We start from the raw sequence: 25,796 nt of genomic DNA, 5'->3' as shown, positions 1-25,796 counted from the left end.
TTTCCACACCTCCGAACCTTCTTCCGACAATGTGTTGGTGCCCAACTCAACAGTCATGATGTCGGAAGTAGGTTCGGAAGTAAAACGTCGGAAGTCGGAATTTAATTTAGTGCTGGCGACGCAATAGGTGGAAAACTATTTGGCCAAATAACACATTAAGCTCAAAGTCATCTAGTCGAATTGCATTCGACCGAAATGAACGTTTGGGCGAACCAGTTGAACATCTAAAACGGTTTGGCCGAACATTTCATTTGGCAAAAGCGACGTACGGTCTAACTAGTAATTTGACCGAAGAAGCCGTTATCCCTAACAGATCGTTTGGCCGAACAGGTCGTATGGCCGAAATGATCGTTTGAATGATATGATCATTTAGCCAGAAATGTCATTTGGCCCAACGAGTAATACGGCTAAATGTCAATTACTGCAGGTAATATGGTCAAAAATATCCAACCGTTTGGTCAAATAACATTTTCGTCCAAATGGCATTTCTGCCAAATGACCATTTCGGCCAATCGAACTTATTGGCCAAATGGCTAGTTCGGTCGAACGATATTTGTGTTCTGCCAGATGATATATTCGGCCTTGTGGCATTCCTGTCGTTTGACCGATATGCAAAAAGTCATGTGTTCGAATGCCACTTTGCCGAATAACACACTAAGCCGAAAGTCATCGAGCCAAATTTCATTTTGAACGTCTGAAACGGTTATTAGGTAAAAAATGTCATTTGGCCGAAAGTGACATTCAGCCGAAAGAGACATTCGACCGAACCAGTAATATGGCTATGTGTTTGCTCATTTGGATGAAAATGCCGTTGGGCCAAAATGGTCGTTTGACTGAACAGATCATTTGGCCGACGAAACCGTTTGGTAAAAATAGTTGGTTGGCCTGAAAATATATTTTTTGCCAAATAACCTAGACTACGCAGGGCTCACACTTAAATCGATAATTTCACCTCGGTAATTTTTTTTACTGGTTTTATCCGGTAAACATGAAAATGAACCGAGAGGTCAGTTAATTTTTAAAAGTTTACTGATTTTTGTAATAAATTATACCAACCTCTCAGCAATGTAATGCAATTTACAGAACATCGGTAAAATAGATAACCGAGTGGCTCAGTTCAACAAACTCTGTTTGTAGTTGTCAAAACAAAATACCGAGCAAACAGTAAACAAAATAGGCTTTGCTGACCTTCCGGTTATACTTTTACCGAGGTCCGTTCAGGACTCACATGACACTTTGATGTGACGCCATATTGTATATTGAAACTTTTCTGGGTTTTGAACTGTTACTTTTTGCACGAGGTTTAATGTGGTTTAAATCAAACAAATACTATTTTCTTGAGAATAATTCGGTAAGTAGAACTGATCCAACTATCAGCCCACATAAAATATAATATAAATATACTTAAATTTTCAGGAAGTTTGCTGTATCCGTTAAGCGCCAGACCGGGGATCAAAAACAGAATGTTGTATATTGTTGCCGTCAGTATGTTGTTCGGTCCAAAGCGGCAAATCAAGCAGTCAACAGAAGTTCTGCAGATGATCTTCCTTTTGATCTATCCACTTGCTTTGATGCTCACCGTTAGTATCTGCTGGACCTCCCACACCGAACGTAATGGAACGGAACGGCATTGGTAGCGGCAGGATTTGGCATGAACTCTATGGCCCAACTCTCAAATCCTGTATACATTAAAGATGCTTTTGTAACCGGCTCGGTCAAATTTGTTTCTATACGATGTATATCTACATTTACCATTCTTGAAAATAAATTAACACATTTCGATCAAAAACGTTTTTTTTTACTTCTTTTTATCAAAGAGGAAAACAAATATTAAAATACATTTTTCTCGGTAATATTTATAACCGAGGTCTGTATTCTTTTTACAGATTCTTCAGTATATTTTTACTGAGCGCTCAGTAGTTTTTACAGATCTTATCAGTAATGTTTGACATTTCACCATCTGAAAAGCAAACCGAGGACTCGGTAAAATATTGAACTTTTTTACTGAGCGGACTACCGAGAGCTCAGCTGTTGAGAAATCGGTAATTCGTCTACCGAGCCCGTTAAAATAAATTAAGTGTGCTGGTAGCGATGAATGCCGTTCAAAATAGTGACTTTAGTGACCAACGATGACGAAAAAAGTGACCAAATAGTGACTTTCAATTGCAGAAAAAGTGACCAAATAGTGACTTTTGTATGAAGTTTTGAACCGGGTATAGAGCAACAAATTGCATTAGCATTGTTTCGGTATAATTTGTAGATTGCAAACTAGTGTTTAATTATTGAAATCCTTATCTAGAATGAATAATATGAATGAATAATAAAAGGCAAAAACAACAAAAGCATGAGGATTACTGCTACTGGCCACGCCCATCTTCATCATAAGGAGGGAGAGGATGGAAGCAAGAGGCTAGTGATTGCGACACTCTCATAAGTACCTCGGAGTTAGATATAGAGGATGGTATTCGTTGGATCAGCCAGAAGCTAGCAGGGTCATTCCATATGAAGTGACCGAGAAAAAATGCAAACGTGCAATCGACTTTCTTAGAATTGAATGAAATTTTGACCAATTGTTTATGTATGGGTTATACCCCAAAAACCAAAATTTCGTGGTGATTGGACCTCCCCACGATTAATTAGACCATCCCCCTTTTCGGACAAATGTTTGAAACTCATCATATTGTTTTGTACATATCTCTGGAACTGTGGGGACTATAATGAATCTAAGGTAACCATTCGAAAGAAGATTTTTCAAGGAAATTATAAAAAAATAATTTGTTGATGTGCAGTGTTGCCAAATGAACAATTTTTAAGTTTTTGTTTGAAAAATGCATTTTTTACCAAATGAGTATATTTATATTCAGGAAATAACCTCACCAACGTGTTCTTTGACCATTTTTACATTGGAAACGCCTAAAACCCCGAGGTACTATGTTCCGATTTTGCGATACAGAATTTTTTAAAAATGAAAAGTCCTTTTTTCACTGTGAACATTGTAGATTATTTATTGATTTCCGAACATACACACATATACGCATTGACACATACATAACACACATACACAGCTCGATTGGTTGCTTCTCTACTTACAGCATCGCGTTTGAAATTTATATGAAGATTAGTATGGAAAAATGTATTTTTGCATTTTTGCTCCTAGCGACTTTATTTTATCGTTAATTCAATCATCTGACTCAATACTGAGAGATGCTGAAAGAGTTTGCTGAAGAATAAGCATTGCTGGAAGTATTACAACGCTTTGAAGATTGATTGTTGAAATCATATGCAAGAAATCAATGTTTCTGCCAGCACTATCTGGTCAACTGTCCTTACTATGTCTGAAACTCGATTATGCATATGTACAACATGTGATAGATTTAGTTCGGAAAAGGTATTAGAGTGTAACCGCCGCTTCGGCGGGCTTTGATCCCACTGTCCTTGTTAGACGGAAAAACCATTTCTCTTTCAGGAATTTTCCATTAAAAATTGATCTGAATAACTACAATTTGTTCCTCAGCACTAAAAGATTAAAATTTTTGAAATAACACTCAGTTGAATTATTGGTACACGTAGTTTGGCAGTTCTGGTAGAATAAACATTTCTAGTCGTCGTTTCAGCAAGGCTTCTTCTTCTGCAAAGATTTTCGGCATCCTTAGGGTCAACAATATGTCACATGGTTTACAAAAATCTGAATTCTCTAGGAGTATAAAATGCAAAAAATATAGCGAAAGTATATTGGCCGTTAAACAGCAAATATTATCCATTTATTTTCAAAATACAGCAAATAAAATCATTATCTCAAAGAAGACCATTTTTATGATGTTTGCTATTGTTCTACTATTTTCATACTTTGATAATATACACACACAGTTGACAATTTTTGATTACATGGTGAGTGAGAGAGAGCTCATGGCTATCGTCAAATCACATTTGCGTGCTGTGAAGTGTGGGTTTGATAAAGTAGTAGTAAGATAAAAACTTTTCGTGGGTAATTCTGCTCTAGTGGACTAATATTGACATTAAGGTCTTCTTCTCCCTTTTATATAGCTACAAAATACGTTTAAAAATTGCATCCAACGTTTTTCGCCATTTTCAACCCTCTTACCTCCCACCTGTCACAAATCACTAATCCTCTCCTTCTGTACGTACAAATACCATTTACATAATGATTTGCCTTTTCATACATTATTTTTCCACAATAACATAGTGAAAGTCTACTTCCTTATGAGCTAATTTATTTTTACCTTTCTCGTACACTAAGTGTACCGAAATGTTTTATGTTCGCTCCAAAAACAATCTTTTTATAGAAGGCGGGAGACCCATAGTGTTGTATACCAATCGACTCAGCTCAACGAATTGAGGTGATGTCTGTGTGTGTATGTGTATGTATGTGTGTGTGCGTAAAAAAGTCTCATCCACTATTTAGGGGCTTGTCCTTAACCGATTTGTTCGCACCATGTTGCATTTTACAGGAAATCCTGGCCCATTGTTTCCTATTAAAATTTTACTGGTTGGGATTATGGGCTCGAAAGTTATGGTCAAAATACTATTTCCATAATGCACGAGAAAGGCACCATTACCGCTAGGTAAATTAATCATGGTTTTTTAGATAACCATATCGTTTCTTTTGTCGTAATTGCCTCTCGTCTGTTTTTCCTTTGTTGTTTTTAAGAAAATGTTTGTTTAGCGGTGATGAAATTCTTGTTTCATTTCTATGTCCCGTTACAGTAATGAAACAAGAACTTCATCAATGTTTTCATCATCGTCATAAATTTAGTATTATTCGTTTCCTCTTTCCCTACAGTGATACTGTATTCCTTAATCCAGATTGAAACACGAGTCTTTCGGTTCACTTAATCTAACGTTATTTTGTAAGAATAAAATAGTATAAAAATTTCGGCTCCGTTACGCTCAACGGCATATGAGCCGAGAGCTTTCGAAATTAATAAATGTTTTATAAAATTAAAAAAAAAAACTTTCCATAGCAGGTGAAATAATATAGTATCTATGTGAGTAATAGTTTAATAGTACGCTCTACAACAATACAGAAAAGCTATTCCTTCCAAAGTGACTACGTTGCCAAGTACATTATTTTCTATTCAAAGGCTCAAGTAACATGTTTTACAATTTATTTGAAGAAAACAATATCTTCGAATTCTTGGCAATTCCATAAAAGGTAAAGGTTCAGTATGCATAACAAAATCTTATGTAATTGATAAGTTCCATATGAATCATATAATATTCAGAACTCCATAACACAAGAACGGCTCACAGTACCTTGGGGTTTCGAGTGTTTCTTAACCAAAATTTTCTGGAGAACACGATACTGGTGTTATTTTTCAAATAAAAATATACTCATTGGCAGAAAACAACGATTTTATACTTAAAACGCAAAAACAATAGAGTTGGCAACACTTCTACTCAAAATCGATATTTTTCTCAAAAAGTTTGAAGAATTCTCTTCAAAATGCATAAAAAGAAGTTATTTGTAGCTTAAAAACTGTCCGAGATATGAGTTGTTCAAAAATATGGTTTTTACAAATCGTCAAAAACGGGGGGTGCTCCCATTTTCCGAGGGGTTGTCCAATCATCAAATAAATTTGGATTTTTACATATAATCGATAGATAAATAAATCCACGAAATTTGATAAAAATCGGTGAAAGTCGATTACAAGTGGTTCGGTCACTTGGTATGGAATGACCCAGCAGTGTGGTACCTCATATTTCGTAACACACCACCCGGCGTCATGGGAACGGGTAGTTAGTTACAAGTTGTGTCACAAAATTATGTTGATAATTACAACAACTTTTTTGTTTAATATGAGCTCAAAGTTTTCTGTATTACAGCCAACGAATGATGTAAAATGATCTAATTGATTCCTAGGCGGTGAACTATTTGGACTTATATATAATATCTTATAAATCTTTGGTAGGACCATTTGTTTGAAAAATATAAAATAATTAAAATAATGCCTGAAAAATACGATTTTACCTGGTTTAACTGGTTTTACTATGTTTTAATAACAAATTTAAATGGAGTTTTTAGATTTTAAACTCTGAATTTTTAATTCTGAGGAAAATTTCATAAATGATCTCTTATTAGCAATCCAGCTATTCTAATGAACTTTAAATTTCTAAACGGCAGAATTTAGTAATAAAGTTGATAAAAAATATGTGAGTTAAAAAATCTTTTAAATCTAATTAGTTTTTTGTATTATTTTAGATTTTAAATAATCGATAAATTTATTCACCTCCACACTAGTTTTTCGGGTATCTATTCTTAATTTGTTAATAAACATAATCTTGTTATAAAAATGTGATATTTCTGAAATAATTTCAATCAAAAAGTTTTGAATTAAAAGTTTTAAATTTGGTGGCTTGTGCCAGATTTACTTCTGACATAACTTGTTCAGTAGCCGTTCGATAACTGCAACATGTTTACTTTTCAGTTAGCGAATGCCGTTCGATAACTGCAACGTATTTTAGATGTCAAACAGTTGTCAATCGACGTCAGATGCACTAAAAGTGAATCTGATTGGGCAGCGCAATGCAGCTGTCATAGAGGTTGACTTTTTTTTAAAGATTAGCGGTTCGATAACTGTTCCAACTATCGAATTGCAATTAAAAAGCATTTCAGTTAAATGACTTGCAGTTATCGAACGTCTATTGTTATTTAACATTTATAAACGGATTTAACAACTATTTAACAATCATAATGTACTTTCTGTCATTGACGCCTATGTCGTTCATTACTCTCCCTGACGTTGAGATACATCAAACATCATTGTCATGTGATGAAACTGAGGCTGTTCACTATCTTTGTCACCGGAGGGTATTAACGCGCACCAACAGACGTGGTTCTGGTTCCGCTACTCCTCAATTCTTTAATTGATGTTAAACTTTCGCATTTTAATAAGTTCCATTCGTGAAGAAAAAGATCTTAGTTGATGTGAATCGGAAACAAGCTCACAACACACTTGGAACTTTTTTGATGCTTATTTCCCAAATTTAATATATTGCTATCAGATTCACGTTTGATTTGGTTGATGATAATAATGAAATAATTAATAGGGGACTTAGGGGAAAATGTTACAAGGTTAAAATACTTCAAATTTCCATTTACTTCCGCTATATTCACTTATGTATCATCAGATACGTATTTTGTTTTCTACTTGTATAACATTTTCAAGTAGAAAACGAAATACGTATCTGATGATACATAAGTGAATATAGCGGAAGTAAATGGAAATTTGAAGTATTTTAACCTTGTTGATGATAATAGTTAAAAAAGATTTTTATTTTGAACTTTTTTACAACAGGCAATGCAAAAATAGTGACTTTAGTAACCATTTTCCAAAAAATAGTGACTTTAGTGACTTTTGGATGCAAATAGTCACTTTTTAGTGACTAGGCTCAAAATAGTGACCAAGTCACTAAAAAGTGATTCGCATTAGGCTTTGATAGACTTTGGCCAAATGGTTTACTCGGTTGAACTACATATTCGGCCAAACAACGTTTGCCTTGTGGCTGTAAAACCACCCTTTTCCGTTTCCTCCACCATCGAAAACAAAGCAATGGAAAGGAATTTAGCCTGTTTGGGGCCATCCACAAAGTACGTCACGCTCCTAGGGGGAGGGGGGGTTTCGAACAGCATGACGACTCATACAAATTTATTAGAGATTTACGTCATACAAAAAGTATGACGAAGAGGGGAGGGGGGGGGGGTTCAAAATCGCCAATTTTTGCGTGACGTACTTTATGGATCTTACCTTTCTTTATTTTGTGATTTTTTCAGCAGTGAGCACGCATGTTAGCAAAAAGAAGCGACGACTTTGGTGCTGTTTTTCTTTGTTTTGCGATGAGATGAATATATGTTTAGTGAGATGGAAAACGGAACAGTTCCCCATATCTAGTTTCCAAGACGTCTTCAAAAGCATAAAATTTGCTTTTTGTTCTCTATGTTCAAACGTCCAGATGATGTCTATCAAAAAGCACAAAACTCTATAAATCAATCGCTCAATTTCGTTTAAACCAGTGTTTCCCACACCAGTGGTCCGGGTCGACAACCTGGGGGGCCGCAAGCCCGTACCAAGGGGGCCTTTGCAAAGAATGCACCCTTTTTGTGGTTTAACTATCATGAACACATTTTTTGGTATACTTAAATTTACTCAAAATCTGGCGATTTGAAAGAGAGTTTGTTCCTGTAGTGGTTTTGAAACTGATTTTGAAAAACCAAAAGCGACTACATCATTGCTACATTTCATACATGGTGGCATGCAGTAGAATAAAATTGGGTGAGTTGATACTTACCGTAGCAGCGCACATGTTTCACCACAAATGCAAGTAAAAATTTCGTACTGAATCATAGCTGAAGAATAAAATATCATAATGATAAAAATATTGAAATAAAATGATTAAAAATATATAGATGGATATGAACAAATTTATTATGATTTGCTCGCAAGCAATATAGGGTTCTGTTAGGTGGGTCACATACCCAAAAAAAGTACCTCACGCATTACAATTATAATTGCACATCCATGACAATCGAATACAAATCTTGCAAATTGCGTGTAGAGATTTAAATCCAATCTTGAAATCACTGGTGTCAGTTTTGGTGAAGCATAAATTCGAGAGAGCTGATTTGTTTTGTAGGTTCTGATTCTGAATTCTAAAACAATTTCCAATGGAAATTGTTGTGAAAAATGTTAAGAAAAAGAATTAGTCGAATCAATAAGAAGTAATATAGGAAGCCGGTTGCACGTTCAATATTTAGACTAACTTACGTTAAATAAAAACCAACAAACTGAAACTGTCAATTATTTGATTTTCCTCTGAATTCAATTAGTTCCTAACCTACATTGTGACTGCCTGATAAGCTAAACAAATAAAATCCTTCCGTATGTCTGGCAAAGCTAATTGCTTGACCACAACCCGTCGCACGCAACCCGTTTGCATATCCGCAACGCTGTCTGGCAGAACCGGAAACACAAGTGGTAAGATTCCTGCCCCCACGCGATGCGCAATGCCCAGAACGGAAGAGGAGTAGCAGCAGCAGATACGAACGACACACAACAAAGATACACTCATCAACAGCTCGCATCCGTATACGTCTCTGGCGGCTCCCGGTCCGACTCGACCCAAAGACATCACGTAATGTCGCGCTTACAAGTGTTTCGAATCTTGCTCCGGATGATCCCCATCGGTCTGGGATATCCATACCGGCTAATAAAATTAAGCAATTAGGGAAACAGGAAATCTAATTTAAATATGGTGTGGATTGAACGTATAAACAAAACACATAGCTCGATAATAAGCAGCGATATTAATAAGCACTCTTCAGTACACGGTATGCGACTTGAGAAGATTTCTTCCGTTCTGTGATTTTCTATTTGGCATGATCAAATGTGATGAACGCGAGAGAATCGAAGAATAACAGAACGGTGAGCGCAATGGGTCATAGATAGGGTTGGACGACACGGGCCACAACCGCTATTCTGCATTGCAACTTGTGTAACTGGATTCAGAAAAAAATCTTTATACGAGAAAATATTAAAATCACGAAGCAAAAAAAAACTAACCAAGAATTTTACGTATATTTAATCCTTCCGCCTAATAAGTAAATCATGAACTAGTAAGTTGATTCACAAAAATCAAATTAGTTTCATGGTAATTCCTTTTTAAGATTTTAAAACCTTAAAAAAGCATGGCCCACAGTGCTGAGTAATAATAAAACGAAACGAATCGGCGCAGACGGTCGATACGAAGCAGACCACGTTACACATAAAATCAGTAGCAGTCAGTGACAGAGGCAAAACGATGCATCCGATTTTATCTGTCTACTGTCTCGTCGCCACTCATAGCGTTAGTAGCTCGGTAGACAGAGGTACATATGTACATGTATGTATTACCAGCCTCAGGCAGACAGATGATTTAGAGACGGTATTTTAATAGATTTCCGCCAGTGGTAACCGCTTAATCGAAACCAGAACCCGCCTCGCACGCTGGAGTTGAATGTGACTTTCAGAAAATGGACATCCGTCCGGCCACCACTGCCATAAACAATTGCTTTGATTCTTCGAGCACATACCTTAACAAAACGAGACAGTCAACCACCAATCGTACACTTCCTTTTATTAAGAAATTACGTTCTATTTTCCACGAAGATCTCTCCCCGCCGGATGACATACGAATGCTATTTTGTTCTCGCCCGGCATTGGTAGGTTTCCGGCGTGTCTTCCCCGAAGACAATTAAATCGCTTATAAATTAGAAAATAAATATACCAACAAACAGCCATATACTGGATTTCCTTATTAACTACTGTATTACAGGCAGTTAATGTTCAGGCTTTTCTTTCCCACTTCCTTTGACCGTTCCATTGGGGGCTACCGACTATTTGCTGCTTCCCGGTGCGATAGCCGGCAGTGATCGGTGCATCCTGCTGAGACATCACTGGGTAGGTATGTGTGCCATTGTGTGGACGATTCCCATTACACTCGATTATTCCGGTAGAATTCTTCACGGTGCCTATCGCTGACTATACTGGCGGTAGGGCCGAGGGATAAATAATCCATTCACCACTGCTGGGCCAACCGTTCTCAATCAACGAAGAATGACGCAAATGTAGTGAGAGTGGAATGAAGATCAGTTTCCATGGCGATTAGGATTCTGTCTTAATTTTTGAATCCAATTCAAATGATAAATAGATGAATCCAAGTGAAAATAAGAAAATAACCGATAGTATTAATTTTGACAGGTACCTCGGCTCAGCATAGGGAGACCATTTTAAAACACATATGATAAATTCTAGAAAAAATGTAATGAAAATATGATAGATGTACACTGGAGTCGTTTTTTACGCGGGAGATACATGCATTTCAAATGTAATTTAATTTATCTAATCTCCCCAATATATGTGCAGTTTTTAATAATATCAACATTACTTACTTTTAAAGGCAAATGGGAAAAGTTTTGATTCGTGAATATAAATTATAATTATGAATGTAAACATAAGAATTCAACAAATAAGTACATAATTCAATTTATGTTTTGTCTTTCGCGTATACGGCTATAGGATCACTCCAAAACCGAACTTTTGATAGAAGGTTCAGATACCCATAGTGTTATATACCAATCGACTCAGCTCGACGAATTGAGGTGATGTCTGTATGTGTGCATGTAAGTATGTATGTGTGTATGTACAAAAAAATGTGGGAAACGCTTTTTTGTACTTAACATTATCCGATTTGCTTGCATTCGACGCGGAATCTTTCATCTTTTCACTATCGAAAATTGGCCCAATCGGCCATTGCGTTCCGGAATTATTAGAAAAACATTAATTTTTTCCCCATTTTTCCCCCCTTGGAAAAAAAATTTCAAAATAGAAAAAAAAAATTTTCAAAAACTTTTGCAATGCATTCAAATGAATGCAATTGAATGTGAATTGATGGAAATAGCTGAATCTATCTCCCTAAAGTCCATTTTTGACCTCTCTTATGTGATTTTCTTGTTTTATAATACACGAGAAAGGCACCATCACCGCTAGGTGGATTATTCTGGGTTTTTCTATTCAACCTATTGCTCCAGTGAGTCAAGATGAGCCCTGAGTTCTAATTTGAGATCTGCATCTAATTTAGTTGATCCTTTCTCGATCAAACTGCAAAGTTAAACAAATGTACCCAATATTTCCTACATTAACTTTGCTTCGGCATTTTTGACTAAATTGACACAATTTCTTCTTTTTCTTCTCTTCTTCATTGGCATTACATCCCCCACTGGAACATTGTCGCCTTGCAGCTGTTCATTAAGCACTTCCACAGTTATTAACTACGAGGTTTCTAAGTTACCATTTCTGCATTCGTATATCATGAGGCTAAAACGATTATACTTTTATGGCCAGGGACATCGAGACAATTTCCAATCCGAAAATTGTTTAGACCGGCACCGGGAATCGAACCCAGCCACCTTAGCATGGTCTTGATTTGTAGCCGCGCATCTTACCGCTAGGCTAAGGAGGGACCCTACACAATATCCGTGCAGAAAATTATTTGGTGCTTCTTAGTAGAATGTCTTCATTTGTCATAAGACGAGTTTGTATTATCTAATTTAATTCCACCACTTGTTTGTACCTCGACAGATACGTATTACGACCTCAACAGTAAGGTCGTCTTCAGTGTCTCGTACCGTACTTGACTTGTCTCAAGTCGAGTCAAGTACGAGACACTGAAGACGGCCTTACTGTTGAGGTCGAAATACGTATCTGTCAAGATACAATTAAGTGGTGGAATTAAATGGACAGTACTTAATTCGTCTTAGACGGTTTAATACATTCCACTCAACGAGCTTAATATATTTTTCTGACAATTTCCTTTTCCAATTGCGCTTTTCCAATAACTAACTGCAGCCAAACGCTGTGCGTCTAAGTTTCTCTTCGTGCTGTTATTGTTCAACTGCTACTCGATAACTTTTCGTTAAGAGTCCACCACTTGGAATAAATTTTCAGCTTCGCCACGGGATCGCGTGGGATCGCAACAGACGCCATTTTTGTAATCAACCCTCTCTTCACATAAAATTCTGGTTACTGATGTTTGGTTGAAGTTGAATGATGACCCAACCAATGGGATGGGTTTCCGTTAAAAATGCTACCAGCGCTGCTGTGTCCATTCCGCTGCGTCCGCTCTGCGTGAAATCTTGTTTGAACTGAGGATTAGATCTAAACCCGCAAGTTGCTTGATTTTAATGTCTGTGCTTGTGATGCATGCACGGAATTAGTTGTTTTACTATTTCTAAACTGTTCGCCAATTTCCAATAATTAATAGTTGAAAATCTTTCTTTTTAGGACAATGTTGAAACGTTGACTCATCCTTGATCGAATGATTCAAAAATATTGGAAATCCATCGAAAAACGGCTGAGATATTAACGTTCAAAGTCTATCATATTTTCGTGACGGTCTCCGATTTCACAATCGCAAAGTGTTCCCCAATATAGAAAAGACAGACGTAGTTCTTTATATGTATAATTAAGGTTACTGCTCTTGGACTTCATCTCATAGCTCTGATATTCATCTCACGAAAAGCGAAGCAATGGAAAGAAATTCGACTTGTTTCTTATTTTTGTGATTTTTTTCACCAGTGAGCAGCAGTTATAGTAAAAAGAAGCAACGAAATTGGTAAAAAAGTAAATTTTTGGCAAAGGTTTTACCACTGGAACACTGGTTGGGAAACACTGGCTCAGAGGTTTCAACAGAACAATTTGAAAAAGGTGTTTTTTCGCACTTATTGTCATATACTGGCTATTTTCGCCACATTTGAATCACTTTTTCAATCGTTGATTTTTTTTTAATCTTCTGTGAACCATGATGAGAATCATACATGCAGGGTTGCTACGGAGATCCGGAAATATTTTCTGCGCAAATCTGCGCCGACTAAAATCAAATCCACGAGACATTAAATCTATTCCGCGCCAAATTCGTGCGACCCAAAACTAAGTTCTAAGCAAATACACGTGTAATATCATTTTAGTTACCACAATTTACTGAACGTCTTCTTTCGAGTTCGTTTTTATAATATTACTGATTTGAAATATATTCAATTAATTCCTGCGGATATCGCTTTGGAAATTCTTGCAGAAATTGATTGGTGACTTCCTGTGGAAAAACTTCCGGAAAACCTTTAGTTAAATTCAAGGCGCAGTTTTTGAGGATTTTTTTCAGAAATTCTTGTGATCATCGCTACGGGAACTTCGAATGAAATTGCAACGTGAATTCTTGCGGAATTTTCTCTGGGAATCTCTGCAAAAACTGTTCTGGAAATACATTAACAATTTCCTCCTTGAATTCCTGTGGTAATCGTTTTGGAAATATCTGTAGACATTCTAAATATGGTTAATTCTTGTTGATAACCTTCCGGAAATTCTTTCGTAAATTAAAGGTGGCAACCTTGCGGATTTTTTTACAACTCCTTTGGTCAGCGCTCCAAGAATTTCCGTTGAAATAACTCCAAAATATTTCTAAACAGTTTAAAAAAAATGCTCCTGAAATTATTGCAGTTTTTTTTTTCAGGAGTAGCTTTTAAAGATCACATTCTAATGTTTGAACGAATTTCCGCGGAAGCACTTATAAAAATGAGGCAACTGCCTAAAATCAGAATGTGTTTTCTATTGTTGTATAGGGAAAAGACCCAATAGTGGAAGAACTAAGCAAGTTCAACCACAATTTGCCATATGGGTTGCTGCGTTTAATATGTAGATTATGTAAAACCTTAGACGAGACCGGGAAAGACGCTGCTTCTTTTCTCTTGTTTTGACACTTGTTCTTCTTTTCATCACCATCACCATTGACCATCAAGTTTCAACTGTTTCATTGACTGTTTCACCTAAGCCCCAGGTGGGCTCTTCTGAGCACAAGAAAAGGAATATCTGGTATAGCAATACTTTCACACGAAAAGCTGCTGGGTGCATCTGACAGTTCGTGACAGCAGTTGACTGACAGCAGATGAAGTTACATTTTTTCCTCTTTGCAATTGCAAGTCCCGTCCCAGTTAAAACTCAGGTCGGTGGCACGACGCCATGTTTTTGTAGCCAACATCTCAGTATAAAATTCATGATAGTATGTGTTTTGTTTACAAACATCACATTTGATTTTCATTAGGATACAGAACTTTCAGTGGGATACGGTCGCGCAATGTTAGCATTAGCATTAGCATTGAGCATTTCGCACAAATTCGTAGGTGGTACAAGCCAAGACTATTGTATGAGAGTAGCAACACTTTCATCCGGTACCACAGATATTGATTTGGGACTAAACGCTATCTCTTAGATGGAAGCAATGCACTCTCCAATAGTCGAGATCTGTCCTGGCCACGTCCTTGCGAATGCTGAGGAAGGGAAAGGATGGTTAGTTGGACACCTACTTAAGAAAGATGCAGAGAACTCTACGACCTCTCATAAGTGCCACGGGAGGTTTTTGGATTGTTAGTGTTGAAGGCTTAACAGTAGGAATCGTTCTGGTAGAACGTGAAACACAGAAAGAACTAAGATAGAAATACAAAGTAGGAAAGAGACGAGCCTGGAATTGAACCCACGACCTCCTGCTTATAAGGCAGAAGCGGTAGCCACTAGACCACCGAGCTCGTCTGGGATACGGTCGCGCAATGTTGGCTGCAAAACAAACCTATTGTGTAAGATAGGGATGCCACAGGGCGGGTAAAACTAACATTACTGCAACTATAGGAATACCCACAACCATTGGAACTTTTATCCTAACCCTTATTCGTTCTAGATCATAGCTTCCCAAAGTTGGGGGGTCGCGACCCCCTTCCACAAGATTTACACAGGCTGGAGGGTCGCGACCCACCACTATGGGAAACTATGTTCTAGATGAATGCTATGAAAGCAATATGAAATCTTCAACACTAGGGGAGACTGGGTAGACTTGATCCTCTTTTCTGATTTCCGATGTATCACAACCAATAAATAAATAAACATACACGATTTCCACACAGAAATATAGTATTTAACTTTACTGATGTATGACAGTCCTTTAATTATTCTTGTTATTGATACACAATCGATTTTTTGAAGTGCTGTCAAAAATCGACTTTGAAAATATTCGGGGGAAATTGATCCCTCTCCAAGAACTTGCTTTGATAAAATCAGAAAGGTGCCCTAAGATTTTTTAAATATTTTCTCTTCAAAATACGCGGAATTATCGAATTGCTGTGCGTATACATGAACGATTTTTAATATTGAATTCGACAGCATATGCAATTTTAAAATTTGGGGAGACTTGATCCCCATTCTATAAATAACGCAATAAATCATTTTTTCCTGCAAACCCTTCAGCAAATCCGTCAAATCTACAAAAAATTAAAAGCCTAAGCACAGATTTTTATTTTTTTTTTATTTTTCCGCCAAATTTTTATATGGGTGACTAATGGGGGATCAAGTGTCCTCATATTGAGCCATTAACTTCAAATCCAATTATCCTAAAACTTTGATGGAACGTTGATATTTTCATCAGTACAGATCATTAAGCATAGTTATGGCTTTGTGCTGTGAAAAAACGATAGCATTTGTTCTTTGTTATGAGAAGATGTTCAAATTTTGAGTGACCAATATAAAAATCTATAGGAAGGTCAAAACATACAAACCTCCCTGCAGAATAAATAAGGTTGTCATTCCAAAAAATAACTCACCACATAAAGGTCATTTGTCTAGAGGATCTATACTAGAAATACGCTAGAACAAAACTATTTAGTTCTCGATAAAACAGGGGATCCCCGGGGATCAAGTCTCCCCACCTTCCCTACATATTACAACACTATTAGAAATCCTGACGAAAAAACTTTTGAAAAATGATATGACTGATTTGTGATATTTTGTTCATAAAAGAAAAACAGAATTCATTTCATTTCAATTCATACCTCCCTTTATTGAAGGGTATCTTAAGTTAAGGGGTTGAGAGATATACGATACGATTTGAGATTAATTAAATTTGCTAAACGAAAACTTGAGCAGAAAGATGGGTATTTTTGGTTGGCGCTGGGTGCGATTTGGCTGAACCCCGGCCATATATCATGCAATGTGGTTCAGTCAGAAACTGAAAAAAAAACCAGAATTACGAGGAAGTTTGCCGGGATAAAAAAGCGGGTGTTCATGTCCTTCAACAGACATGTTTTGTATGCGTCATGTTTCAGAATGGTTTAAAAATGACAACAAGGTGCGACCTTTCCTCGTAACATTTGTTTAATTAATGCTCAAGAGTGTAATCATGGAATTCAAACAGGGCTTGATAATATCCGAAAAATAATGTGAGTAATTAACTTCAAACGTTAATTTTGATCTCAAGAACATTTGCTAACGAAAATAAAGCCCATTTAGATAGACATAAAACTAATTTTCAAATAAACGTCCTTAGATGTAGCATTTTATTTGTTCAATTTTCACCTTAAACTAAATCCGCGCGATTGCAATATTAATGCAATATTATTGCAATATTTATGCAATATTAATATTATATCACATGATATTATGACCCTTAAAAATTTTTGAATATCGTAAAATGCATTTTTGTTTCCATAATGTCCGCAGAAATTGACCACGTGTCGGTAAAATAATTTGTTCTCGTACATTGTCTTTCAAAAAGTATTTTTTTTATAAGGAAAGTTTTCGTGAAAACAGTTCGAAAATATATTACAACCGGCCTGAGTAAATCCAAATACCCACAAATATTTGCTAATCTATCAAAGTTCAACAATATTTAATAACGTCGGGTTGATAAAAAACTGATTGTAAAATTATAAGATTGACTAGCCATTCAATAAATATAATTAAAAAAAAGTCGATCCATAATCAGTAAATTAGCAATAAATAATTGCTAAATTTTCAAGAAAATTACAATTTTCCCAGAAGAAAATCAACAAAAAAATCATTATAAAGCCATTGAAAATATGAAAAATTTTATGAAAAAAACATAAAAAGCAAAAGCTTCTTTTGAAGCGTTTATTGTTTATGGAAAATTTGCTATTATTTTTATTGAAAACTTTCTATTTTTTATGAAAAACTTTTAATTTTTTTGCCGTAAAAATATTTATTTTGTGTTAAATTATTTAATCGTTTATTGCTAATATTGATTTATTTATGGAATTTTTTTCGTTGCAATTATATTTTATTTTTGTTAAATATCTTGACTTTGTATATGCACAGCGCATGCTTTACGAAATGAACAAATTAATATTAATTTTGTTAGAGAGAATCCACGTGTCTTGGTGTAACTCGAACCCACATAAGGTACACCGGGGCAAGTTGAAACGGTTTTTTCAAAGTTGAAATTCAAAGTGCTGTTAAAAAATTACCCTTTGATATATTTTGATTCCGTTTGCGGTGTTTGCTAGTTCGGGCTAAAGATTATACATAAAAAATAAGTAACCCTAACAAACTTTTTTATAAATATTTTGTATAATTAAATTATTGTTTTATATGCATCGTTTCATCTTGCCCCGCGTATCGGGGCAAGTTGAAACACTGCGTTATCTACAGACATAAGCTAATTTTGCCGTATTAATAACAAAATGCATGTACTCAGTGAGACTCAAGAAACACGAAATTGTAAGGGTGACTTTAATACTGCCAGGATTCGCATAGTAAGTCCCATGTAAGTTTTTGACGATTTTGATTTTCTTTCAGAAATTAGCCTAAAATTGTTTACTGTTTAAGAAAAACTGAAAAAATAGTAGGCTTTGTTCTAGAAATTTGAACACAAATCCCACTTTTGTTGTCTCATCTTGATATTTACTCGCCTAAAAGTCACATTCCAGATTTTGATACTCTTTTGCACAAAAAATAAACATTTAATTGTCCCACAGCAATATATACAGATAAAGAATATTATGTCTATTTTGCCGAAAGATAGCATTTTTTTTTCAATTTATTAGATTTTTTTTGTATTTCTCCATGTAAAACAGGTTTGAAAAATATAAGGACAGTGCACAACTAAGTCACTAGCGTATTTTCAGAGATCAAATTCTGGAGAACGCACTACGCTGAAAATTTATCAAATTGATTTCCTCCTACTGGTGACCACTCGGATTACTATTCAGGATGGTTCATTATTTGGTTCACTTGTATATTGTGCACGGGATTAATTCGGTTGTGGCTTCTTCATAAATGCACATTAATAAACCAGCCAGCGTATCTCTAACAAACTCTGCGACTGGAGAAATAGGCAGCTGGGGAAGTTAAAGATGAAGTTAACGAAAGGTTCTCATACTCTATGTTCTATTTTTCTGAGAGTCAGTGCTCAGAAGATTAAGAATCTCAAAAGTGCAGTTTAAACATGAATCCTTTTCATTCTAGTGGAGATCAAGATGTATCAAGTGTATTCTATGAAAAATACATTTTCAAAACTAAAACAAACCCGCTGGCTCTCCCATACTAAAATCCAAGATGGCTGAACACCTAGTGGTGTATTCATCTTGGGCGGAAATTTATTCATTTTTTTTCCAGAAGTTTGCATGTTTTTTTTTAATTTTTGTTTTCATAATGTATGTATTTACGGACCATCTTGATTTCGGGGGAAAAAAGTATTACTTTTTATTGCGAGAGTGACGTTCTGGATCGTTGTTTCAACTTGCCCCGCACCACGCATTTCTATTTGCCCCGTTGAGTTGAACATGCGGAGCAATATCAAACAACCAAAATACAAAAAAATAAAACGGGATTTCATCGATTTTTCATAATCATCATGCTTATTTAACATTGAATGATTACCTACCATGAGAATTTGATGAAAAAACTCTTTCAAACATCGGTTTGAGACCTGTTTCATTGGCACGTCAAATAGTTGGTTTGGATTTTGCAATGGGCGAAAAATAAACAATGGCAGGGATAGCTTTTGACAGCTGCAATATTCCGGGAATGGCAGTCAGAAGGTGCGTTTAGGGGAGTAGCTTGTTGAAAAAAATAATCAGAGCCTTCGGTCATTTACTATCTAAATTACAGCTTCCATTTCAACTTACCCCGCATTTCAACTTGCCCCGGTGTACCTTATACAAAAGCTGCAGCATTTCTGATTTCTCCATTGATAATTTCCTTTTTCATGTAAAATTTCTAATTCTCAATGAAAATTTGGTTTTGCTGCATTTTAACATATGCTGAACCACGGAAGGCCCAAATCATCTACAAATCAACTCAAGCAACACGAACATCTCTCCGTTATCCACATCGAGAATGCACTCCTCCAATTAGCGTTCCGTTCCATTTCACCTGATACGTAAATACATCCACGCAATCCGGCGAGAGGCGCCACCACGTATAGATAAGTGGTTCAACTACCTTTGCCATTAGCCAGGGCACCATCCTATGCACTCCATGCCCACATCGAACGGAAAGTCGGCAACCGGCAGACAACCGGAAAGAGAATTTCCCACTATTATTCTGCGCCACACGACTCTCGCGCTGTGTTGTTGATAATGGCATTGAGTTCATTCATTTGCGGCTTATTTTGTTGCGTTTCCTAACCAAATCTAACCTGCTGTTGAAAGATCAGGAGTCCACGCAATAACAATGAACCATTGTTAGGCGGGATGGTGCAAGTACCAATTTTGTTATCTCCCCCACTAGTCTCCAGGTAATTCTGCATAAAGTTGGCTTTCAAGTGTACGTAGCGATCGCTTTTCCCATCCATCATGATACTTCTTGTTTCGCTAATCCACTTTCATCTCATCATCATTATCACCTCCATCATCATCATCATCATCATGAATCTAATCGCATATGGTTTGTCCGGTGTGGCCAGAGGAAGTGGGAAAGAATTTCTATTCAGCTAACAGTACCCGTCCCGAGTTGAATTCAGTTCAACAATTTTTCGCCATTGCCTTTGCCAAAGACCATGCCGTGCGCTGAGAAAGCGGATGGAATTATTAAAAATTTACAACGCTCCGCGGAGAATTGGTGGTTTTCTCAGTTCTGCTCCACTGGCCGGGCAAATGAGTTTCCTCCACTCTGTTGCTAACTAACTACACACAGATTTCAATTTTCTTCGCATTGTTGTGTGAGAAGTTACCAACTAGCAGCGCACGAACGGGAAATCCCTTCTCGTGGGGCTACGGGTAATATGAGCTAGTCGCGGTTGATGGCACGTCTTTCGCCCAACCAACGCTAGACCAAGCAACAATTTCAAAAAAAAGAAAAAAAAGAAACAAAAAATAAGGCCCGTCTCTGTTAGTTGCAAATACCACTTTGATATTAACCCACTATCGTTTGGGGCATAAGCTTAAATATCAAACTAGTCCATTACATATGATAGGGCATATTTGTTGGTTCAATAAATAGTTTAGTGTGATGGGTTTACAAAATTACCTATGAGTATTTTTTTCTAATAAATCAGATGTATTGAACATCTTAGAGGAATTATGTTCTATTTTATTTCCACCTAATTTCTCAGTATAGGATGTCACCATTATTCGTTTTGCCCTGTCTTTTGCACGGTAGCAAATTTGGTGAATTCTTTACCATCTCTCAAAATCAAAAGGTTTCTCCCAAATAGGTACTACTTTTCATAATCGCAGGGTTCCTAAGTTTAAAAAAATCAGTCGATTCGGATGTAGCAACCAGCAACCACTGTTTCAAAACCGGCAGTTTCCGTCGTCGACCTTTGAAATGAACAAACCAATCAATAATGCACGCCCTGTCTGATCCGTTTGTGTGCAAAGGCAACCACATAGGAACGTATTTTGCGCAAGTGGCGATGGATATGATACGAAATCTTCAGCAGCTCGCAAAACCTTCTGGTGTATGCATACTCATACTCATATCCATTCATTTGAGCTGATGTTTTTGGCGCCAAACGGTGAATCACGCTCTACGATAATTAATGTGAATAACGGTGGTGGCCTGGATTCGTTTGCTCGACGCTGCAGGCCGACCTCGACACAAGTGCGTTGTTGCGGCTCTTAGACAGTGATTTTTTCGTCATGCTCCATAAATTGTTAAGTCTTAATAAAGCGGAATGCAATGAGGGCATTGTTTTCAGTTTTGCACAAGATGAAATAACAGTACATCAGCCCTTTAAGAACGGATCAAACAATTAGCTGATTTCAAGTAAATTTTATGGTCTTTAGAATGTCCACAAAATTCTTCATGAGCGAAGAACATTTTATCAATCAATCTAGCTTTAACTTCCCCGTCGTTTCCAAGTACCGATAAGCAATCGTCGAAAACGCTTCCCATACCTACACGTTGGAACTACTCGAAGTGACTAATCATATAAAACCCAACCGAAATAGAGGAAGACCTTCCTGGGCTTAATTGTGAATTTCCTGCAGCTAACGCATCGACGACATCCACTCCACGCCATATCATCGTACACACAATTGGACGGTTCAACTTCCTGACTTCGATCGATCGTTAGTTACTGACGACCGGCTGCAATTAGCCTCCGGTTGCGCAAGTTTGTCCAGCTTTCCTCAAATGCTCCTAATGCCGGTTTGGTGGCCTGAAATCTCGCCAGTTTCAGCTGTGTTTCTCCGGACTTGTTTAACGAGCGGGGCTCAAGTTCTAAGCTAAGCATCCATAAATTTCGGCCTTATTCAGCGGTTTGAGCAAGAAGTGTGTTTATTATCGCGAGCGTTTGCTGACACAGTTCTCTTCTATATTGCGATACAGGCGATCATTGCCATATAATAATCAATAAGACCCTCATAATCTGGCTCGCATCATTCCATTCCAGTAGTGGCTCTTTGCGGCGTGCAGAATGCCGGCCTTCACCGTCGCCGTCGTGGTCGTGTGGTCGTCCTCATCATCGTCATGGTTCGATTCGGTGAGGTATGGCGACAGACAGCATGAAAGCTTGAAAACTGGTTATGGTGATGGAACCGAAGTTGCTTTCTGATGATGGCACGGCGCGGGCAGGGTCTTTTGAAATTACCAATCAACATGCGTCGGGTGTCGAAAGCAATTGAGCTGAGACGAATGACGACAGACACGTCTAATCTAATTGTATCTTATGTTGCCTTTTCATCGCAAGGTTCTTCGGTGTTTTTTTTTTTTTCATTGAGTGCGGTCACGATTTTCACACGTTGGCTCTTGGCGGTGAATGCGCTTTTGATAATTTGTCACAGATTAGGGCAGAGTATTCGTTTCCGATGATCATTGAAGCCACAGGAAAGCTTGCAACGTCTTCGGGTGTCTGTGGAAAATATTTAGACCGGAAGATGAACCGTTTTAGTTTTTTGAACAACCGTTTCAGCCATGTACGTCATAAACGGCGTTTAACCGTTTTTAAATTGCGATAAAACATATACTAGTAAAAACTGCGTGATAAGTTGACTCAAGTCGAGTCAAGTACGAGACACTGAAGACGGCCTTACTGTTGATGTCGAAATAGGTATCATTTTTTATTTCTTTATTTTAGAAATTTTCGGCCCTTGACACCTTAAAGTATTTGTCAGAGGTACATTAAAGTAGTGGAATTAAATGGAAGTACAAACTCGTCTTAAAACAAGTGAATACATTCCGCTAAAACTTTCCATAGAAGGCCCGTCTATTCAACTTGACGATATAAGAGCAAATGTCTGTCTGTGCATGTGTTGTGTAGGCGTATATGTGTTTGAACAAAAAACCAAACTTTCCATATCGTAATTTTTAATTGATGATTAATTGCTCACAATAAACTATATAGAATTTAATCTCAATGGGCCATTGCGTTCAAAAGTTTTGAAGAAAAAAGTATATTCAATAAAATAAATATATATTGTACTTAGTATATTATAATTTTTTACAGAAAAAAATAGAAAATTGTGTCTATATGTCTTATGCCGAAGCTAATTCGACCAAAAGCCATTTAGCCGATTAACATTCCATTTGGCTTAAACGATTATTAGGTCGAAAACCGATTTAATTGGAAGCGGCATATGGCTGATCTGGTCATTTAGCCAGAAAATTGGTCTTTGTCCTTTGACCGGAATGGCCGTTTCACAGAAAGCGTCATTTAGACTACAATGTCATTTGCCTGAATGTGTCAAACTGCCTAAGACGTTGATTGCCCGAATAGTGCCGTTGGGCCGAATAGATCATTTGGCCGAACGGATCACAAGGTCGAAAATGTCGTTTGGCCAAATCTGTTGACTGATTCGGAACTTTCTTTCACACCACGATTTTGGCTAACGGCATTTTCGGCCGAATGACCTATTCGATCAGGCGACGATATATTGTGCCCAACAACTTTTGGTCTTTGGCTAAATGTCCATTTCTCGTCCAAGAATTTCATTTCAACGAGAAATTCCTTGGATTTCTGTCAAACGGCATTTGTATTTTCAATATAGCTTACACCTAAATACTTTCGTTCCATAGCAAATGATAAAGTAGTGCTTCAAGTTGTGATGCCAATCTCATGGCATCCACTGTGCGCAAAATTAATTGAAGATTGTACTTACTCTTATGAGCGAGATGAATATACCAACAAGGGGTCATCCACAAAGTACGTTGAATAATTCGTGCAAAATCAGAAGGGTTATGTACAAGACACGGCCGCACATTTCAAATTTCTTAGGTCAGGAACATTAATTCTATAGATTTAACCAGAAATTTCGTGTATATTTGCAACATTTCAAAAGAAACTGTTTGTATAAACATAATCTGTTAATCCAGTTGATACACCGGAAGCGTAGGAAACCCTATAAACAAAAGATATTTACACCCCCAAACGGAAGGAAATGAATAATTTATAGCCAGGGTACATGCACAAATGCTAGGTAGGTACCCTAACAAATGCAGCAGCGGTGGTGCAACGAATATGAAGAACATAAAACAGAAAACAGCCACATTGTATCATAAACTCACCTTAAATTCGGTGCTTCTGCAGGACGTCACACGTGCCCTTAAGCACGCTGCACGCTCTGTTATTGGAGTAGGTCGTAAACGCACGAATGCAGAGCAGATTTTAGGCCCCGATGCCGTATGACGCCCGTTCGCTGTTTTGTGGTTCTCCTGTTTCTTCTCGCTTTTCCGGTGTGTTTGCTTGAGATTGGTTCGGCCGCTGGCTGCCGCTGCTATTACTGCACTTTGGCCTGTATGTAGGTATATGTTTACGTTTCCCGGTCGTATTTCCCGAGGCAGATGTTCACCTTCTCTTCCCACTTCGCCTGTCTCTATTTTTATTCCCGCCTATGGTGCTTACGCTTGGCTCGGTCTCGTTCCACTTCTTTGAGTAAGTTTTCAATTCAAAGGCGAAATTCAAGAAAACAAGCTGATTATAGCTTCCGGCGTTTCGCTTAATAATTTTCACGAATATATGACGCACTTGCCTAGGTATTTTCTTCGTCGGCACTGATCAGTTTCTTCAATCAGACTAATTCAAAGAAATGACTTCCTGTGCACAATGTCTGACTGTCAAGTCCAATCACCTTTGCAACTTCCTCCATATGCTTCGGTTGGCTTACACTCTTCTATTTACGGTTGCGCTATCTTTGCAGTCTATGAATAATTCACAAAAATATACCAGCATGGAAAACTGTATCTTAACTCTTTAGGCACAAATGAATCACTCGTTTCAAGGCACAAATTGTAACAGAAAACTGTTGAAAAATAAACTCTGCGTGATGCGTAACACGAGATCGAACCGCAACTAATTAGTGTCGAACTCGCCCGGCTGCTGTTGTCGATGCGCTGGATTTTCCTTTACCTCGTTCCCTCTTCCCTAATCTGATGACCTTCTTATTTCGTGTATCTACTCCACACTGCACTTAGCTCAGCTGTCCTTCACCTTATGGTGCTCAAACAACACTCTTCTACAGGCAAGCAAGCTCGGCTCGATTCTCCATCGACGGAAACGACTCGGAACTGATGTGGGATAGAAGGAGCGAAAGTTGCTACGTCGACAACTGCCTCAACACGACTGAATAGTGCCCGATGTTCCGACGGTGGTTTTGTGTTACCATTACTTTTGGCGCATGCTTCGGCTTCATTCGGCCGGTACAATACATACACTCATGCATCAATCAGCTGGTACATGTACAGGGTTGAAATGAATGAATGTGGAATTACGGATGGCCAGATTGAAACGGATTTATCTCTTTTATCTATATTTAATTAAGTCCGCTAATATCTTAACTTATTATTAACCAATAAACTCAACTTGACGAATTAGGGTAAATTTTGGAGAGTTCAAGAAATGCGAGCCATGCTTTTTCCATTGCACCTAACATTATCCGATTTGCTCGTAAATTTATTTCGATGGAGAATTTTGACTTTGGGTTTTCCCTTTTTATTATTATTATCAGACTAAGGCCGGAGTGGCCTGTG

General features: G+C 37.3%; 1 protein-coding gene across 1 annotated transcript in view; it reads right to left on the bottom strand.

Moving 5' to 3' along the window:
- LOC134215838 (ETS homologous factor) overlaps nt 1-25,404 on the bottom strand; it is a 39,038-nt gene extending 13,634 nt beyond the window's left edge. The window contains exon 1 of the mRNA XM_062694944.1: nt 24,336-25,404. The gene's annotated coding sequence lies outside the window, so the exon portion shown is untranslated. The remainder of the gene's footprint in view (nt 1-24,335) is intronic.
- Between the last annotated feature and the right edge of the window lie 392 nt (nt 25,405-25,796).

Source organism: Armigeres subalbatus, chromosome 2 (genome assembly GCF_024139115.2).
Source record: "Armigeres subalbatus isolate Guangzhou_Male chromosome 2, GZ_Asu_2, whole genome shotgun sequence".
NCBI classification, from domain to species: Eukaryota; Metazoa; Arthropoda; class Insecta; order Diptera; family Culicidae; genus Armigeres; species Armigeres subalbatus.
This window is presented reverse-complemented; position numbering and strand designations above follow the sequence as displayed.